The sequence below is a fragment of the Herpailurus yagouaroundi genome, unplaced genomic scaffold (assembly GCF_014898765.1).
Source record: "Herpailurus yagouaroundi ecotype Mexico unplaced genomic scaffold, PumYag 160, whole genome shotgun sequence".
NCBI classification, from domain to species: Eukaryota; Metazoa; Chordata; class Mammalia; order Carnivora; family Felidae; genus Herpailurus; species Herpailurus yagouaroundi.
In genome coordinates this window covers 44313048-44331153 of record NW_024412401.1, presented here as the reverse complement: position 1 = coordinate 44331153, position 18106 = coordinate 44313048, and the positions used below count along the sequence as shown (strand labels likewise).

Genomic DNA, 18106 nt, shown 5'->3' with positions numbered 1-18106 from the left:
GGTGAAGGGAGGAGACAGGGTCCCTTCAACTTTACAAACAGCCCCGTTCCTGCTCGAAAGGGACACCACCCCGCCGTTGAAAATGGCAGAAAAACAGCTAAACAGAATGATTGCACAAACTCTTGAAAGGCATCCAAAAAACAGTAAAGTGGAAAAAATTGTTAGCGCTGCAGGAGAGAAAGCAGAGCGACTTGAGATTTCCCAATCTTCCCGCTGGCCGGGCCGGGGAGGAGGAGGAAGGCGAGGAGGGTGTCAGCGCCTCTCCTCCTCCCCCCCCCCCCCCCCCCGCATCCCCTCCCCCGCCGCCCCAGCACCTCTCCCATTCCGCCCCCGGAAGGAACCGGGACCAGGCGGCTGCTTCTGTGGCTTTGCTCGCCGTTTGCACTCCTTCTGGATCTGGCGCAGGCCTCGTTGCCTTCTTCATTTACCTGGAAATAGGTATGTCTCAGGAGGCAGGAGATGCCGGGGACCCCAGGCCTCACTGCTTCTTAGCTGGGAGACGCTATCCCGGGGAAGCCTGTTAATGCAACTATGAAATGGGGGTGCTGCTCTGAGTAAGAAAATGCCAGCGTGTGTGTCCTGCGGTGGGGACATGGTTATTCTGTTGCACTTCTGTGCCTCTTTGGCTGCACTAAGCAAGCACTTTCTCCCTGGTTCTGAGTTATTGCTGGGTGTACCGTGTCTCTCCTACCAGATGGCAGGGGAGGGGGGGGGACAGGTGCAGATCTCAATTGTTGTTAGAAGTGGCAGGTATTCAATGACTTAATAAAGCAGAGCTGGGAATGCCCCTGGGGTTTACCTTGGTCCAGGAGGTTGCAGACTGTGCTCCTGGGAGTCTTGAGATCCTGGCTCTGGAGCCACCGTAGTGGGGGAGGGGGGCCTACAGGGCAGGGCTCTGACCCCTCCTTCCTTCTTTCAGACCGAACAAGCTCCCTTCTGCCTTTATCTCTCCTATGTACATTGGGAAACCCCAGGGGCTGTTTTTGTTATCAGATTCCTCAGATCCAGTCTGCTTTGAGAAACTGAGTCAAGAGGTATGCAAAGTGGTTTGTGTAAGATTCTCTGGTGGCCAAGCCTTGCCAGGAAGCCTGTCTCCTGAGTCATGGGCCACGAGCACCTTTCCCTTGGCCATGGTGGCTCCGAGCAGCCATTTCTCCAGCTGTTAGCACCAGCTCACCTGGATCCTAATTCCAAGGCCTCTGGTTCACCTTCTTACCCTTCTGGGAGAAGAAGCCATGAATCACATCCTCTGAGATGTTTTCAGACTTTTGTGGGGCCTTTAGATGCGAGTAGAACTAACAGTTTGTTCATAGGCTAAGATCAAAAAGCATTAGGTTCCCCAGGAGCTAGTCAGCACACTGCCCTTATCTTAGCCCAACCCAACAGGGTGGGGGATCTTGTTACCTCATTTTATAGTAAAGGAAATGAAGTTCAGAGAGGTCAAGTAACTCACCCACGGATGCTCAGCTTCTAACTCAAGGCTGGGATTTGAATGCAGCCCTGTCTGACTTAAGGCTTGTGCTCTTTATATTACATCATCTCTCCTGATGGTTCGAAAACAGCTAATGGACAGACGTCATTAAGATGGGAGCAAGAGTGAGTGAGAATAGCTGAAAGGGGACAGCATTAAGCGGGAGACTGGGCATTCATATAGGGACATTCACACTATAAATATAATTGTATTTGAAATGAGTGTGTTTTCTGCCCCGTACGTTCTTTTCATTTTAGTGTTTTTTGGTAGATCCTTACAAATTATTTTTCTAATTTTTAATTAAAGTATCATCTAGATACAATAGTATCCACAAATCTTCAGTCTTCAGTTCAGACATGTTTTGACAGCTGTTCACACCTATGCAACCACCACCCAAAGTGACAGGTAAATATTTGCAACATCCTGGAAAGTTTCCATTTCCAACTAATTTTCCTTCTGTCCCTCCCGGACAACCATTTCCTGATTTTATTACCATTGATTAATTTTGCCTGCTCTTGTACTTCGTGCAAATAGAATCATACTGTCTATCTCTGGTTTATTTCACTTGACGTCGTGGTTTCCAAATTCACCTGTGTTGCTGCATATATGAGTAGTCTGTTCCTTTTTATTGCTTGGGTGGTAGTTTATTCTGTTGGATGGGTATACCACGGTTTGCTTATTTATTCCCTTATTGAGGAACGCGTCGGGTTATTTCCAGTTTGAGCTCTTATTTCTTGTAGAATTCTTTTGTGGACATTGGTTTTCATGTAGGACTGAAATCCGTGGGTCATAGGGCATACCATTTTACCTTCCCACAGCCACATCAGGCTCTTGCAATTATTCCACCTGCTTGATGATATTCGGTGTTGATTTTATTTTAGTCGTTTTGATTTTAGCCATTTTAGTGGCAGGGTGATGGTATCTTATATCTTCTATTTTTATGATGGATTTTAAGGGCTGTTGGAGAAGACAGCACGAACAGGGGGCAGAACATAAAATAAGATGGTGGTGTGGAGGCCACTAGAAGCCATGCCTCCGGAGGGAAGGAACCTAATGGAATGGTTGGAATTGTGACATTAGGAATAGGAAATTCTGGGCTTAGGAGAGCTCTCTGTGTATCACCTGCAATTTAAGACCTGGTACTTTTACTCTATAAACTAAGCAAGTTTGTCCACGCTTATGGCTTTTTTTTTTTAATTGTTTTTAAAGTCTATTTATTTATTTTGAGAAGGGGGGGGAGGGTTGAGAGAGGGAGAGAGAAAGAATCCCAAGCAGGCTCCATGCTGTCAGCACAGAGTGCAATGGGGGCTCGAACTCATGAACTGTGAGATCATGATCTGACCTGGAAAGCAAGAGCCAGACACTTAACTGACTGAGCCACCCAGGTGCCCCCATGCCAATGACTTTAAATGCTACCTCCAGAGCAGTCATCTTTATCTCCAGTTCACATCTCTGTTTTGGGTCCCCGATTCACATGTTTCACTGCCCGCTGGGCATCTCTTCTTGGATGTCTCAAAGATGCTACAAACTTGGCAAGGCCGGACACAACTCATTATCTCGTATTGGCTTTCTGTCATGGGTCACTGGATGAATGATGGCACCACTAGCTGAGAGAATACATAACGAGGAACATTTGGGTCAAGGGCAGAGATAATGTATTTGGTTCCACGCTAAATGGTGTGGAGCAGCCTGGGAAGATAAGGGCAGGAAGATGCACTGGGCAGTTAGGAGATTACTGAAATCTGCTGGGAGTAATTTTGGGGGGATGGAGGACAGACAAGTTAGATTGCTGAGATAGGAGAGAGAAAGAAGTGGAGATGGTGAGTACAGGCAATACTTTCAAGAAATTTGTGTGAAAAGGCCAGAGGGAGATTGAGCTACAGTTGTAGGAAGGTGAAGGTGAAGGGAAGGATTTTAGGACAGAAAAGACAAGGGAGATACAGGCCAGGGGAAGGACTCAGTCTAAGAGAGGTAAGAGATGGCCAATAGGGCAAAATTCTAGATGAGCAGAAGGATGGATGTCTCCACCTCTGTGACTGGGTGTGAGTGAATGAAGGTTCCAATGTGTATCAACTACAGAATTCTCTGTTGACCTTCCATGTGCACAGCTCTTAATCGTGACGTGGAAAGTTCTTCACCATCTGCTCCCTTTGTGTCTCATATAGTGTGCATCACATGATACTATCATAGAGTATCACTATATGAGACATGCTATAGTATGTCTCATGGAGGGTGTATCAGCTAGCTTTTGCTGCAGCTATGCTGCATAACAAACAACCCCCAATCTTAACTTCTGACCATGAAAGTTTATTGTTCACCTTACATGACGGCTGGAGAGCCATTGTGATACATGGTTTTGTGGCTGTGCTGCAGGTGCCAGCCAGCCAGAAGATCTGCCCATGTGTCTTCTCATTGCAGGACATAGGCTGAAGGAGCTGCTTCTATCTGGTATATGTCATGTTCATGGTTAGAGTTGGAGGAAGAAGGAAATGATGTAATGCCTCTTAAAGCCTTTACTCTAAACTGGCACACTGTCACTTCTACCCACATGCTGCTGGTCAAAGCCAGCAATATGTCCATGCCCAGAGGCAATGGGACAGATGTATATACAGGCACATTTGTTTTATTGTGCTTTGCAGATATTGCGGGTTTTTTTTTTTTTTTTTTTTTTTTTTTTTTTTTACAAATTGAAGCTTTGTGGCAACCCTGGGTCCAGAAAGTCTAGGTGCGCCATTTACGGCAACAGCATTTGCTCACGGCACCTTTTGGTCATTCTTGCAATTTCTTCATGATTTCAACAAACGCTTTCACTATTACTGTATTTGCATTGCTGCAATCTCATGAGAGAACCTTGGCAGATGAGAAGCTGCTTCTTATGGATGAGCAAAGAAAGCGGTTCCTCGAGATAGCATCTACTGGTGAAGAGGCCGTGAAGATGGTTGAAATGACAACAAAGGATTTAGAATATCACATCAGCTTGGTTGATGGAGCAGCGGCAGGGCTTGAGAGGACCGGCTTCAATTTTAAAAGAAGTCCTAATGTGGGTAAAATGCTATTGAACAGTATCACATGCTACAGAGAAATCATTCTCATAAGGGAGAGTCAATTGATGGAGCTCACTGCACCGGTGTCTTATTTTAAGAAATTGCCAGAGCCACCCCACCCTTCAGCAACCAACGTCAAGGCAGCCCTTGACAGCCCTCTGCCTTTGCTGTCTGGCAGAGAATGATGCTTGGGAACAGTAATCCAAATGGCCACATATATTTGTTAAGAACTTCCCGATACGAGTCTCCATTTATTCTTCTCTCTCTGAACTAATCCACACCCCCACCCCCCCCGCCCCCCCCCCGCACGGCCGACCTACTCCTTGGTACAGTTGCTCTCTCTTCAAGCATGGTGGTGTGCTTTCAAATCGCTGTATTTCTGCACACACAATCCCTCTGTCTGGGAGTCTCCCCCGCCCCACCCCCAAATCTATGATCTAGGCAGTCCTACCTCTTTGTTGTCCTTTTACTTCCGTCCCTTTGCTCCGGCTTAGTTGAGGTGCACCTGCACCCCTCTCCAGCCCGGAGAGGCTGGGCTGCTGTCACCTCCAGTACATTTGGTCCCCGCAGCCTAAGCCTTCCCAGACACCACACTGACTGGGTTTTGGATCGCTCCCAGGCTCCACTCTGCCCTCAGAGTAGGTTACATGTTCCTTTACGTGACATCCGAGATCCCGCACGAGCCGCTCTCCGAACAGCTTTCTTCCCATCACCCTATCCCTTCGGCTTTCTGCTCCAGCTTCAGGGATCTCCTACAGTTCCTGACACCCTCTCCTGGCTTTATGCCCCTGGGCTTTTTCCCATGCTACCCCCTCTGCCTGGAACCCCCTCCTCCCTTCCTCCCCAAATCCACCTGCAGACTCCTACTCATCCTTCAAGACCCAGCTCAATCATCATCTTCTTGGTGAAAAGCCAGTTTCTCCATTCAGCCTCCCGTGAATTCGACCCTCCCCCGCCCCCCGCCCCCCCTCCCCCGCCCCCCTGGGCATCCTGAACTTAACATTCCGTCACATGTGGTCCTTTCTTCCTTTCTCTGTGAGCCGCGGGAGCCAGAGGGCACGCTGCACACGACCACCGCCCTCTTTACTGACCTGCTCTGGTGGTTAAGTGTGGCCTCCGGAGGCCCTCTGCTGAGTGTGCACCCTTAGTAGCTGTCAGGCCCGAAGCAAGACCCCTCACCTCTCTGCCTGGGCTGAACGGCCGGCTCACAGGAGCTTCATCTCGCCCCTCGGAGAGGGAGGCCAGGTGGGTTAGTTTGGGAAGTCACACTGAGAGAGAGTCCGGTCCGTGTACGAAAAGCAAAGGGGTCATCATTTAGTATACTCAACCAGAATAACTTCGAAAAGGCCTTTCCGTTCGAAAAAGAGGAAGTAAAAAAATGTCGTTTAAATCTCCGGCCGGAGAGCTACTCTCCGCTCGGCTTGTCCAAACCCAGCATGGAGGCCGCAGAGGTCGGCTGCATGCAATCAGACCCGGCCGGGGCGGAGCTGCCAGGACGTGGCCTCCAGCAGCCACTGTGCTCATTTTTATTGCCACATAGAGTTTCCGTGAGGGAGAGGTGGTGATGGCTGGTGGCGGGGTGGAGACCCCACGACGTGCGCTCACATTTCTGGGCGCCGGGGAAAGCCCACGCAGGCATTCCCCGAGGGAGCTGGGTGGTGGGCATGTGCTTCCTGTGGCTCCTCTCTGAAGCCACGCGTGCTTGGCAGATGGCAATGGCAGGAGAGAGCGCGGTGCTGCCCCTTGAGGCAGGTCCCAACTCAGGGGAGTGAGTGATCTGAGAGGGAGGAGGAGGGCCCCGGGCAGAGCATGTCTGGGAAGCCGGGGGCAGAGTGGGGTTCCCGGGAGGATGTTGGCAAGAGGGTTGAACGGCACTGAGAGGCTGGGTGGGGAGAATGAGCCCTGGAAGGAGGTCAGCTGGCTATGGGTTGACAGCAAAACCCCGGGGAAACAGAAAAATAATTATGGAATTATTATTATTGGGGTTGTCTACGCTAGTCGGCAGTTTGAAGAGCGAGGTCGTGTTTCCATCTTGTTTGAGCATCACAAAAGCACTGTGAGGGTCAGAAAATTAGAAATAATTCCCCTGAGTTATGTGGGGGGAAACCGAAGGATGGACTTCTAATGTTTTGGCCAAAGTCTCTCAAGAATGAATGGCAGAACGAGGGCACGGAAGCCAGGTCCGGACTCCAAATGTAGTATGGCCTGGAGACCCTGGTGGGGGGCAGGCAGGGAGAGCAAAGGTGGTTCCGAAGGCCCAGGGATGCTGGGCCCCAGATCCATGTCTCGCCCAGGACAGGGCTCCTGCCTGGTGCTGCTCAGATAGAAATCAACCAGAGGGTGAAAGGCAGCTTCTGGAAGAGGCTAGGAGAGGGAGGCCAGGTCTTGTGATTAGTTCTTAAGGAAAGTTCTTAATTCCATCCCTGCTCTTGTCTTCAGGACCCTTGCTTTAAATGTCCACTGATGAGCAGGACACTGAAAAGAGTCTGGGCTGAAAGTGAGCTGGCCCAGCCCCATCCTGTACTGGTGCTCCCAGCGGTCGGAGCCGCTGGGGCCTCAGTTTCCCTGGCAGCAAAATGGCCCCGAGGCTGTGATCTAGCAGACTTCTCTCTGAGCAGCTCCTGCTGTTAAAACAGCAAGTCCAAACCCCCAGGAAATGAACACTCGAACTAAAAGCCAAAGGGGAGGAGGAGCTGTTGTGCCCGGAGGGAGCCCGAGGTTGTGGCTCCCATTTGCCAGATGGGACACCGGGGACCGTGGTTCTGGGAGATGCACCTGTTCCAGAGACTCATGCTTTGAAATTAGCTATTCATTCAGCATTCACTGAGCCACCAGAAATTCACTCACTCATTTACTGACACACCCAGAATACATTGGGCAGTTGCCGTGTGCTATGTTAGAAGGTGGCAGTGAACAGAGACACAGTCCCCGCCCACGGGGACGCTGGGATTCGCTTGAGAGATAGTCGTTAAAAAAAAAACAAAACAACGACAACAAAAAAAACTACCGCACAGCGAGAGCCATGAAGGAGAGCAGGGTGGGTGTCACGGGGGCCTGAACCTGTTGGGGGAGGTAGTTGGGGGAGCTTCCTTGAGGAAGCGCCCTGTACGCTGAGCCCTGTGGGAGTTAGGGGGTAAAGAGGGAAGAGGGTTTCAGGCAGAGGGAAGAAGCTGTGAGAACCAATCATCCTGATATCCCTCTGGCTGTTCCAGAGCCCAGACAGCCTTGGTGGCCAGGGGAGCACAGAGGAGGAAGCAAGCCCGGGACAACGGGCCAGGTGCCCAGAGGGATGACGTTGTTGGGGTTGGTAGCATCTGTGTGCAAAAGCACTGCTGCCCCCCCCCCCCTTCTCAGGGAACCACGAGTCCTCAAGTGGCCGGCAGGCTGTCCCTGAGAACGACTTGCCTGGCATCTGTGGGGAAGGCATAGAAACTGCTCAGAATCAGGGGCAGGGGTTCCTGGAAGGGGGGTATGGCTCCCTGAACGCAAGGACTGGTCTTCGTTTGCTCGGTTGACTAACTCTTTCGTGGTCTACACGGTGATATTTTGCATAGCAAATTCTGTTTTCAGATGTTAGCCAGAGCTGTGCAAAGGAAGGGAAAATTAATGTTCTTATGTGCAAATTTAATTGAGAGCTTGGGAATTCGTTCCTTGGCATGCAAGTGCTCAGTAAATGTTTGAGGCTGATGTATTGAGTAGCACATGGACCGTGTACTGGTCAGAGATCAAGGTTGCAAGCAACAGATGGAGATTCTAGCTTGCTGCGGCAGAAAAGGCACGCATTGGAAGGATTTCTTTTATTGCTCACAGTATCCCTGGGAAGGCTAGAAAACCAAGCTGGCAAGAATCAGTAGAAGTTGGGCCGTAGATAACACAGAGTCTTGTATGGCAATTAATTCTAATTTTTTAAAATGTTTATTCATTTCTGTGAGACAGAGAGACGGAGCACGAGCGAGGGAGGGGCAGAGAGAGAGGGAGACACAGAATCCGAAGCAGGCTCCAGGCTCCGAGCTGTCAGCACAGAGCCCGACGCGGGGCTCGAACTCACAGACTGTGAGATCATGACCTGAGCCGAAGTCGGACGCCCGACCGACTGAGCCACCCAGGCGCCTTGCATAGCAGCTAATTCTAACTCTCGCTGCCCCTGAGGCCGCTGTAACATTTCATGGCGTCCGAACCTTCGTGCCATTTCTTTAGGATGTAACACCACTAACTGGTCAGGCCTAGGTGACTCACCTGCATTCCAGGTGCATATGGACACATGGGAAAGTGTCTGACCTGTTCTGCTCTGGTGGCGGGAGGGGATTCCTGATGCTAAGCTGAGAAGCTGCAGAATTCGCCAAAGCCACGAGAGTTGGGGCCCCCTTAGGGCCATAGAATCCTGCAGGTCTAAGGAGAGTCACACAGCTGTAACTGCGGGCAGGAGAAGGCTTCTGGGGAACTCTCGGAAGGGCAGCCTGGCCTTGGTCAAGTTATTGAACCTCCGGACCTCAACGTTCCCAGGTGTAAGATGGGTTGGTGTGGATTTCAGAGACAAATGTGTCTCGTGACATGATGCTATTAAATGGCAGCTACCCTTATCATTATTATCAGTGGAAGTCTAGTGTCTTCACTCAGCTGTTATCAGAACAGTTATGTATTTAAAGGAAGGAAACCTAACATGAAAATCCAGAAGTAAGACACACACTTCTACAGATTCTCTGCAGGAGTTCCTTTAAGTTTTTACCTTCTGGGGCAGCTGGGTGGCTCAGTCGGGTAAGCATCCAACCCTTGATTTTGGCTCAGGTCGGGGCCTTACGGCTTGTGAGATCGAGCCCCGTCTCGGGTTCTCCGCTGACAGAGCGGAGCCTGCTGGGGATTCACTCTCTCTCTCTCTGCCCCTTCCTTGCTCCCACTCGTGCTCTTTCTCTCGAAATAAATAAACACTTAAAAACAAACAATCAATAAAGAAAAATTTTTACCTCCTCGGGACACTTACCACGGGACTTAATTGTATCAAAACCAAATAAACAAATGAACGAATGAATCACCATCTTAGAGACCCTTGATGAATATTGTTGACCAGAGCCGCGGTTTTGCAGAAGCAGACAGATCCGTTTACAGATCCCAGTCTTGCTTCCTCACCGTGGAAACCTTAAAAAGGGAAGAGAAAGTTCAGGCCATGTGACTGGAAGCTCCCCGCACCCCCCGCCCCCACAACCCCAGGGGAGTTGGGGCTACATCGCACACCCTCTGGCCGGAAGAACACAGACTCCCACGAACACAGAAGGCCCAGATTAGATCCAGACAGTGTGACTAGCTCCCGGAGAATTGAAAGCCCTGATATGTGGTGTTTGCCAGTCTCCACAGTGTAAATATTTACACCATGACCACGTTCAAGCCGCCACTTGAGGGAGCCTACTTTTCTATAGCATTTTCCGCTATGTCTCAACACAATTGGTGCACATAACCTCAGGAGTATACCATGTAATGAAACAATTAGGAAGCGATGGGTTTTGATGGATACTTTTGTTCTTAATAGGACTCATTTAATTATAAGTTTATATAATTGAATTTTTAATGACGGCTGTATTTAACGGCTCACTTGCCAAATTCCTAAAAATTGAACGGTTGGCCCTTGCAAGCCAACATGAGCCAGCTACAGCACACTACTGGCTTGGGGGGTCCCTGGGGACCCTGGAGAGAGAGGCTGGCGCAAGGAGGATCCCCAGACAGCAGCTCCCTCACCCCCGAGTCAGTCTCCAACATGTCGACATCTTTTATTTGCTTTATAACCCTTTCCACCGCCGAGTTTATATTATATTAACATATTAATTAATTTTGATAATATTACCAAACAATATTTAATGAGTAATGTATTAATATATTCTATGTAATATATGTTATACTTCCACTGAAATTATATATCCTTAATTATTTGTTAATTACAACTATTAATTTTATTTGCTTACCAACTGGAAGGTGAGCTCTGTGAGAATAGAGTACTTACCTCTTTGGTTCGCTGTCGAGTCCTGAGTGCATCGATGTAGCAGGCCTTCAGTAACCATGGGTCCGTTGAACAAATGGAAGTAAGTCAAGGAGCCTTCAAGGGTTCAAATCCTGCCTCTGCTATAAAAGTCATCTTTCCTTGAACCTTTTCCTTCATCTGTGAAAGAAAAGGATTTGAGCAGAGGCCCCTAAGGTTCCCTTCAGCTATAAAAAGGCTCGATCCCTGAGAAAGACATCCCTTCCGAACATGGCTGCCAAACAGAGATTCGCAACTGAGCATCTTCAAGGGTAGGAGCTAGTGCCTGGGTTTTGAGGACCGTCATTTTTTTTCTTTTCCTCTGTGGAGAGCTTTTTAAAACACTGAGTGCCAGTGACTCTCCTTGAGCAGCCATGACTGGTCCCTGCCCAGCCCTCTGGGCTCTGCTGAGAGCCAGTCGCTGCCTATTCAGTGGCAACAGATATTTCGAGACCCATTGCATTTGCCACTGGGTGACATGCTCTCGGGTCAAGACGGGCAGTCTGCCTGGGTGAGTCATTCTAGAAAGATAGGAGCCCAGAACTCCACCTTGGACACAGAGCCCACTGGAGCCAAGTGGGGCAGCCGCAAGAGACAGAGCAATGACCCTGTGTCTCCTGCACCATGCCTGATGCCTTGATGTGGAAGAACCATCCTTCTTTGTGACTAATCCTCCACGGATGATATTTTGTTAAAATACAGCCAATGGAACATACTCTCAACTTCTCCGCCTCCTCACGGAGGAAAAAACGGCATCCTTCTGCGGGCCACGCTTTGAGAACCACAGCCCTGGGGGACGTAGGTCAAGGCTCCTTTTCGTTCCCACAGCGGCTGGCAGAAGCAGGTATTTTGTGTCCTGCCTGTGCTGGGGAGGACACTGAGGCCGGGCCGGGTTCTGGGATCTGCTTCCTCTGAGGGACGGGGCTGCCGCCGTGGTCCTCACGGCCGGCCTGGTCCGTGTATGGGCAGGGCGAGAAAGGGAAGTGATCCAGAAGCCAGGGTGATGATAAAAAAAACAGCTCACACTTACTGGCCACTTATTCACGTCAGATGCTGTCTAGGAGCTCTACAGGAGCCCTGCCTGTTCCTCATCGAGAAACCCCAGTTTTACAAATGAGGAAACTGAGGCACAGAAAGATTAAGAAATTTCCCAGGGCCACCCGGTGAAGGAGAGATTTGATTCTCAGATACGGGCAGGGGGCGATGCCCTTCATCATGGCACCACACCGCCTCCCGGAAGAAAAAACAGAGTGGGCAGGGACGTGGCACAGTCCCGAATCCAGTCCCCTTACTCAACAGATGGGGAAACCCAGGCCCAGAGAGAGGCGTGAGCCAGAGCCTAGGTGTCCTGCCCTCCACCTTCTGCTCTGTCCCGGGATTCACTGCCTTCAGAGGAACTGTCACAGGGACCCCCTCAAACCTGTTAATCTGCTCATTCTGGGCTGCACGGCCCCCTGCGAATGCACCAGGGTGGGGGTGACGTAGGGGGCCCAGGTAGGCACCCGTAGTGCCCTCCGCCCACACTGTTGGAGAAATGTCTTTGGCACAGACTCTCAGCTTCGGTAGAAGGTTCAGAAACTCGTCGTTCCCCCAGTCACCCGCCCAGGCTTCAGAGAAACAAGCCGCTCATCAGCTCCTGGATGTCACATTTCCTGTTTGTGTGCCCGGAATGAGGTACAGCTCTTGGTGAAAGGCAAGGGGAGGGGGGAGCCTTCTTACTGGAATTACCATTGTCGGTGATGGGAAGAGCCTAGCAGGCTGTACCTGAATGCTTCGTTCTGTAGCTAGGGACACTGAGGCCCGAGAGTGTAAGAACCTGTTCTACGAACTTGTCCAGGGAGCTGGAATCACAATGGTTGTAGGTTTGGGTTTGGTTTGTCCCTTGTTCGTTTGTCTGTTGAGGTGATAAAATCATAGAATGTGTGAGCTGGCAGAAATCTAAGAGGTGCCCCATCCACCTCCCTGTGTTTTGCAGATGAGAGCCTGAGGACGGGGTGGGGATGGGAGGGCACTTTCTGAAGAACAGAGCCCTGAGAAGAGCTCGCTTTTTGCGTCAACATACAACAAATGCCATTGACTGCCGCCTCTCTGCCAGCGAATTAATCTCCGTCTCATGGAGAGATGTGTGTCAATCAAAGAATCACACCTAGGTGTCCAAATAGGGGTCAGTGCCCCAACGGAAGGACGTAGGGTGCTACAAAGGAGAGTAAGAATAGAACGGGGAAGCCTTCCCTTGGGGGGTGACATTGTCATTGAAGCTTAAGGACCGGAAGGAGGGTGCATGGGTGTGAGGGGGCCGGGAAAGGTGTCCCAGGCAGAGGGGAGAGCCGGTGGCAATGTCTTCAGGCAGGAAGTGCCTTATTTTGTACATGAGAACGCCAAAGCCCAGAGATTGGAAATGAACCTAGTGTAGTGCCTCAAAGAATTTTTCTTCCTGTCCCCTCCTCACCTTTTCTTTTAAAAATAATTTTTTTTTTCTTTTAAGGAGAGGGGCAAGAGACTAGCACCTAACTAAACAAAGGACTTTGTGGCAGAGCTGGAATTATCAGCACCCCCTCCGCCATTTCACGCCAAGGGAGTTTGAGAAAACCCTGTATCTGGTTATTCCCCAACTGTGTGCCTCTGAAAAAGACAGCCTTTTTGAGCTTCTGATTCTTCATCCGTGAAATGGAGCCCATCTTCCTTCTCTGAGGATTTCACACAGACTCCCATGAAAGAGCTTTATGCTGGCCAATGTGGGAGCTAGAGCTGGGCTCCATGGGGCTGCTGGGCTCCCTTCGCCTGCCTTCCAGGGCCATCCTTGAACCCCAGGTCTGAAAGAGCCTCTCTTCTCCCTACTGTTGTACCGTAATTCTAAAACCTGCCACTCGGCATTAACCACCTTTGGCATTACTCTTCAACGTTCCACCGAGACACGCGTGAATCTTGAACAGTGAACTAGGGTGCAAAGGAAGAAGCTTGTGAGCACCTACCATGCGCCCAACATCTCAGTGACGCTTTACACAGGCGACATCGTTTAACCCCTACCATAGCCCTGCAAGGTGGGTGCCTTTCTTCCCATTGGTTGGGTAAGGACACTGCCTGAGGTCACATGGCCAGTGAGGAAGCACTCTGTGGGCAGGCAGAGGGCCCAAGAGCCAGGAAAAGTGGACCCAGGCGGTCTAGGGCGGAGGGCACCCTGGCAGGTAGACACATTGGCTGCCTTTCCAACCATTAATATCCTTGGAATATTTGGTCAACATTTATGTGGGGTGGGGGATGTTGGAGGGGGTGGATTTGCAGTGAATACAAAGGGACTCTTCTGGATTCTGAATCCTTTCTACCCAAGGGATAGAAATTCACTGACGAAGTCACTTCCCCAGCTGCAGTGCCTTACTGTCCTGGGGAAAACGTTGGCTGTCTCCCACTTTTCTGCAGCTTTCTTTCTCTTCAGTTTGCATTTGAGTATCTCCAAGCCAGACAGCTTCTTGGGAAGCTCATTAGAAGATTTATTTTGGTTCCGTTTTTATTTGAAACTTATTTAAATATAGATGAGGACAACTCGTCTTAAAAAGGGGAGGCAGTCTGCCTGTCATTTATTTTGACTGAGCAGCTTGGTGTATACTTGAGTTGGCATCCTTGAACTTGGCTCCTTGTATTAAGTACATAAAGTATTGCCCCCATTTACGTAAAGGACAACAAGGCATTTTTGGGAAGTGTCAGAGAACCACCAGATTTGTTTAATTAAATAGCTGTTTGTCCGGTTTCGGGAGTAATTTATTCTCGTTGTAGAACATTTGAAAATGCAGAGAAGTGGAAAGAATAAAGTGATCAGTCTGCCACAATCTCATCGCACACACTGGCTGGTATTTTTTTTTTTTTTATTGTGGTGAAATATACATGACATAAAATTTACCATTCTAACATCTTTTGAGTGTACCATTCAGTAGCACTAAATACACTTACATTATTGTGCAACCATCCCTACCGTCCATCTCTGGAGCATTTCCATCATCCAAAACAGACACTCTGTCCCCCGGAAGCAATAAATTGCTCATTCCCTCCACACCCCAGGCCGTGGTATCCCCCACTCTGCTGTCCACCTCCAGGAATTTGACTACACACCTCATGTAAGTAACATCATCCAGTGTTCGTCCTTTTGTGTCTGGCTTATTTAACTTGGCACGTTTTCAAGGTTTATCGCCGTTGAAGCGGGTGTCAGAATCTCGTTCCTTTTCAAGGCTAAATAATACTCCACTGTATGTATACACCATATTTTGTTTATCCGTGCATTCGTCAGTGGACATCTGAGTTGTTTCTACCTTTTTGGCTATTGTGAATAATGCTGCCTAGACCTTGGTGTACAAATCTCACTTCAAGTCTCCGTCCTCAATTCTTTTGGGTATAGAGAATTCCATGTTTAATTTTTTGAGGAACCGCCATACTTGTCCAGTAATTCTTTTTTTTTTTTTTAATTTTTTTTTTCAACGTTTATTTATTTTTGGGACAGAGAGAGACAGAGCATGAACGGGGGAGGGGCAGAGAGAGAGGGAGACACAGAATCGGAAACAGGCTCCAGGCTCTGAGCCATCAGCCCAGAGCCCGACGCGGGGCTCGAACTCACGGACCACGAGATCGTGACCTGGCTGAAGTCGGACGCTTAACCGACTGCGCCACCCAGGCGCCCCACTTGTCCAGTAATTCTGATGTATTAGATCCAGAGCTGAGATCATAGCCTTTGTGCAGTTTGGTATCTGGCTTTCTCATTTAATGTTCCATATTATTAACTATTCTTCAAAAACATTTTTTTAAGTTTGTGTAATATTCTATTGCATTGCTATCCACATTTCCCCCCTCCACTCATTGATTTCTGGACCACACCAAAAGATTTTAAATCATGATGGTCAAAGAAAGAGCCTGGTAAGCAGGCTCCATGCTGTGTCCACACCTGTTTGAGAAATATTCAACAAAGATAGGTTAACTGCCTTTAAGGAATTTAAGTATTTCTCGGGGCGCCTGGGTGGCGCAGTCGGTTAAGCATCCGACTTCAGCCAGGTCACGATCTCGCGGTCCGTGAGTTCGAGCCCCGCGTCAGGCTCTGGGCTGATGGCTCAGAGCCTGGAGCCTGTTTCCGATTCTGTGTCTCCCTCTCTCTGCCCCTCCCCCGTTCATGCTCTGTCTCTCTCTGTCCCAAAAATAAATAAACGTTGAAAAAAAAAATTTAAAAATTTCTCTTCGGGGATTCTTGGATGATCAGCCAATTCAGTAGTTTTAAAAGTTCTTTCTACTCCGGGTAGCCAGAGTGCCTGGGTGGCTCAGTTGGTTAAGTATCCGACTTTGGCTCAGGTCGCAATCTCACGGTCTGTGGGTTCGATCCACACATCAGGCTCTGTGCTGACAGCTCAGAGCCTGGAGCCTGCTTCAGATTCTCTGCCTCCCTCTCTCTCTTTTCCTACCCCGCTTGTGTTCTATCGAAAAATAAATAAGCCTTAAAAAAATTTTTTTTTAAAGTTCTTTGTAGCCAGGGTGCCTGGGTGGCTCAGTTGGTTAAGCGTCCGACTTTGGCTTGGGTCATGATCTCGCAGTTCATGAGTTCGAGCCCCGCGTCGGGCTCTGTGCTGACAGTGCGGAGCCTGGAGCCTGCTTCGGATTTATCTCCCTCTCTCCCTACCCCTCCCCTGCTCACGCTCTGACTCTGTCTCTCAAAAATAATAAATGTAAAAAAAAAAAAAAAAAAGTTCTTTGTAGCCAAAGAAACTTTACTACAAACAAAATGGTGCATAGAAGCACAGCATATAATAGCAAACAGATAAAAGGGAAGATGAACTAAAGAAGTGTGGATGGGGGCTCAGAGTTCTGCTCTCTCGGCACCCCATCTCCCCCTCTGTGGTGTCTGAGGCACTTTGGGAGATTCCCGGGTTCTCCAGAACACAATTTGAAAAACCACCAGGCTGACCCGGCGCCTTTATTTTAAAGAAGGGATGACATCTCAGGACTGGAAGGGACTTACCTGAGGTCAAGTTCATTCTTGTACTCATTCATTTTTTTTTTTTTTTTTTCTCAACATGTAGCACCTACTGCCTGCATGTTGGAATCACTTAAGAAGCTTGTAAAAATAAGGTTCCGGGGAGTCTTCTGGACTCCAAGGCAGTAGATGTAGGGAGACACCAGGACTGGATTCCTTGCTCCACAGTCCACACTGGGCAATGTGGGGTGCTCACATTCCAGCCCCCTGCATTGTCGCTTGCTTGTCCTTCAACCCTGAATGCTGTTCCCCACCCACTCGCCCTTTGAGGCCCAGTTCAAACGGAGCCCCTTCCTCTTTGAAGCCTGGCTGCCCAGCCCCGTGCAGACGGCTTACTCCTTCCTCTGTGGCCCCAGAACAGAACACATCACTTCCATCCCTACTCACACTGACTTCTTTCCGTCGCAGGTAACAAATAGTTCATTGCTTCCAGCACTGGCTCCCCGACCAGTATGTAAGCTTGTATGGTCTCTGCATCCCCCACAGTTCCGGGCACACACTGGGTGCTTTGTGATTATTGACTGGAATTGGATCTGGTACACACCCCGTATTTGAAGGATAAAAAAATCAGATAGCAACTTATGGAAGGTCATGTAGCCCATCAGAGCGGTGTCTGGACTGGCACCAGGTGTCCTGAGGCTCAGCACTCGGCACGGGCCAGCTGGCAAAGAGGACAGCTGTCTGGTCTGGGCAGGGAGCGTTGGCCCCGGCTGCCCTATCCCCGAGTCCGATAATAGCCCGGATTTTCTGAAATCTAGAAAGTTCTGCCTGGCTTGTGATTCAGTGTGCCTGTTTGGACGCCTGCAATTTACTTTATAAACCGTAAGCATATAGAGGATGGGATATCACGTTAGCGCTATTTAGACTGAGCCAGTGCCCAGATGCTAAGAAAACAAGTCTAACGGGGGAAGGCCAGCTAGTTGGCCCTCAAGGAGGCATAGTCTGGGCCTGGGGTCAGCCAGCATTATATCCAGAGGCAGCTGCTACAAACCCTCCTATGATCCCAATTTGTGATCCACAGCTGATGCTTTTCTAATGAGCACACTGGACACTAAAAACTATGGTGTTTTTTTGGGGCGGGGGGAACAAGTGACTTGTTTATTACGATGAACGTTATCCAGGGGCTCACGCTGCTGACGTCAGAGTATTTATGCTAGTTAGGTATTTATGATGTGCTGATGGGCTAACGTAGCGATTATTCTCTCCCTATCCTTGCGTGAAGATGGCATAGGGTCCCTTACCCTGTACCAGCCAGGAGCTCTGGGTTCTGCGGGATCGCTGGGCACAGAACCCTGCCTCTGGAATCCTGGCAGCCACCTTTGCCATGGGCGCCTTTGGCATCCGGAGAAGCCCATAGACTCCTTCTGAGAATGTTTGAAAATATAAGAAATAAAATGAAATAAATGGGATTATAGAAGAAACGAGTCGAGTTGAACTCTCGAGTTATGAAAATATTAATAGTCGGGGTTGAATTTCAGCCCAGCCCAACGGAGATCTTTTCTCATCTGCAAGATGGGGATGATTTCGGCACCTGTCTTCACAGAGGGCCGTGGGAATTGAGTGGTGGGTGTCCTGTGCTCAGA

General features: G+C 49.4%; 1 protein-coding gene across 2 annotated transcripts in view; it reads left to right on the top strand.

Moving 5' to 3' along the window:
• The first annotated feature begins 318 nt into the window (after positions 1-318).
• GGTA1 (glycoprotein alpha-galactosyltransferase 1 (inactive)) overlaps positions 319-18106 on the top strand; it is a 55961-nt gene continuing 38173 nt past the window's right edge. The window contains exon 1 of one of the 2 annotated variants that reach the window (XM_040482168.1): positions 319-438. The gene's annotated coding sequence lies outside the window, so the exon portion shown is untranslated. The remainder of the gene's footprint in view (positions 439-18106) is intronic. The other variant, XM_040482166.1, reaches the window with a different exon arrangement.